The 2697-nt window shown below is 32.0% G+C and overlaps 1 non-coding gene across 1 annotated transcript; it reads right to left on the bottom strand.

The window, feature by feature from the left end:
• Positions 1 to 549: 549 nt before the first annotated feature.
• LOC111737728 lies at positions 550 to 652 on the bottom strand. The gene has a single exon (XR_002779545.1). It is a non-coding gene; the product is annotated as a U6 spliceosomal RNA (small nuclear RNA).
• Positions 653 to 2697: the final 2045 nt, after the last annotated feature.

The following is a 2697-nucleotide window of genomic DNA, read 5'->3' as shown; positions in this document are numbered from 1 at the left end:
GAATCTGATGTTCACCCCTAAAATAAATTCTCAGAGGTAACTGCTGTCCTCCACGGTGGTCAGATCTTTCTCTTTAACTTTCTGGAAGTATTTGCACTGTTATCAACCCCTACCTTCAGACCGCTCTTTAGCCCTGTAAGTGCTGCAACATCCTGAGTGTCCTTCTTCCCTTGGTCTTTTCTTTTCTTTCCAGTTTCTTTAAATATTATGAATATTTGCTACAGCTCAGATCTGTCTTCCGGATTCAGCCAAAAGCTGTGATTTATGTTTTTTTGTAGGAAAATATTTCTAATTGTGATTTCTCCAATGGTTTGTTGTGAAATTTCACAATTTCTCCTTAAACTATGTTGTTTGATATGAAAAAAATTCTAAGTTTAATAGTAAAAGATAACTCATAATTTTCTTATCAAAATTAATCTCCCATCCTATGTTGGAAAGGCACTGCTGTATTTCCTGTTATCCAAACTGGAAGGCTTGATCATCTCTGATTTTTACATGTCTTTATGATTCCGGTCATCTCAGTCCACACGTGCTGGAAGTTCTTTTTTTATAAAATATGGACACTTCATGAATTTGCATGTTATTCTTTCCTAAGGGTCATGCTAGTCTTCTCCGTTTCATTCCAGTTTTAGTATCTCCCCTCGAAGTGAGCATAGTTTGTTCTCTATAATGGAGATTAGTTATAACTTGTTACTTTCTCCATCGTCCATACTCTGGCTTAGGTCTTCTTTAACCAAATTGGTGTTATTATCTTCAGTCACAACTGGGGTTGCATTAGCCACTTCAGTTCTATTTCATCTGACCATGCATCTTACCCTCCAAGAATGTTGGCCACTCTTTCTTTTTTCAACTATGTGCTTTTGCTTAACATCAGTAGCTTGACCAAAAGTTGAAATGCCTTATTTGCATATTCAAATCCTACACGCCTAAATCCTTTAAAGTTTGTCATATTATTCAGACCTTATTCATCAGCTATTTACTGGGTGCATGCTATGTGCAGGCATTGAGCTGGACATCTATGTCTTTAGCGCTCAGCTCCTAATAAGACAAGGTTTCTGCTCTTAAGGAGCTTACATTGTAATGAGGAATCTGACAAGTAAATAGGCAATTATGGCACGATGTGATAAATTTCTATCTCATCGTCATATGGAAAGCATCCCAAACCACTGTGGCTCCTCTGAACTCACAGAGATTACTCATTGGCCACTTAATTACATTACTATTTTTTTAATCTGTTCTATCGATTTTAGCACTATGTATTCATCTTATTTCCTCTATTAGATTATAAACTCCTTGAAGATAGAGAATAGATACATTTTTTACTGCTGAATATAACCTTTAGCTTCTAGCCCACAATCACAATATTTCATATAAAAAGTGTACATAAAATACTTGGCAATTTATGAGAGAGTTATATTTTACTTTTGGAACTCTTTCCTGTGCACTGCATAATCAATTCTCTGTCCACATAAAATACAGAAATGTGGTGAGAAAAGATGAAATTTGTTTGTATTCAGTTTACATTGAATGGTAATTTTAAACATGTAAATTAATTTTCTGTGCTAGTTAAAGTATTGCAAAATGTTAGGTGTTTATATCTCAGATTTCCCCTGATACAAAATAATCAATAAATGTTAAAAGTAAGAAACATAAATTAGAATTACATTTTCAAACTTCTATTAAATCTATGAAATACATGTGAATAATCAGAAGCCAAGAGTAAAACAATTGTCAGACTGTAAAACCAGATTTGGATTTTTTTTTTAAATGAGTCTTTTATTAATATAATAGGACTTATGAAGCCCTAATTAGATGAAGGAGATGTTTCTGCTAAAGTAATCTTTAAAAGTAAATATAAATAAACTATAACTTTTCAACACTCTCATCAATTAAAAAAATTATTATTGCATTTTTTAATTTAGCCCCAGCATATTCCCAGATGTTGATTATAATACTTCCTGTTAAATTAGCTTACCATAGGAACTTTTTTCTCTTTGCTTTTGGTTTAACTTATAAAAATTATATTATCTCATTGTGATTTTAATTTGTATTTCACTTGTGATTAGTGATGTTGAGCATCTTTTCATATGTCTGTTGTCCATCTGTATGTCCTCTTGGGGGAAATGTCTATTCGGGTGTAATTGTTTTTGTGTTTTTTTTTTTAATTTCAAATTCTTATTGTTGATAGAATATTGAAATTGTTTTTTACATATTGGTCTTTTATCCTATACCTTCATAAATTCATTTATTAGTTATAATACCTCTTTGTAGATTCCACTGGATTTTCTATATAGGTAGTCATGTTGGCTATAAGCAGTTCTACTTGTTCTTGTATTTTCTAATCTTGATGCTTTTCTTTCTTTTTCTTTCCTCATTGCACTGCCTAGAACTTCAAGTACAATGTTGAATAGAAATAGTGAGAGTCGACATCATGTCTCATTCCTCGTCTGAAAAGGAGAGTATTTGGTTTTTTACCATTAAGAATAATGTTAGCTGCAAATTATTTGAAGTCGTTTTTTAATCTGTAAAATAAAGGTAGTTCCCTTTATTTCTAGTTCTAAGAGTTTTTATTAGGAATGGATGTTGGATTTCATCAAATGATTTTTCTGCATCTATTGATAAGACCGTGTCATTTTTTTCTTCCTCATACTGTTAATATGGTAGAGAACATTGATTTGTGAACATTGAAACAGTATT

This window comes from Pteropus vampyrus, unplaced genomic scaffold (assembly GCF_000151845.1).
Source record: "Pteropus vampyrus isolate Shadow unplaced genomic scaffold, Pvam_2.0 Scaffold30, whole genome shotgun sequence".
Classification (NCBI taxonomy): Eukaryota; Metazoa; Chordata; class Mammalia; order Chiroptera; family Pteropodidae; genus Pteropus; species Pteropus vampyrus.
Note: the sequence above shows the minus strand (reverse complement) of the source record. Positions and strands in the feature narration are given on the sequence as shown.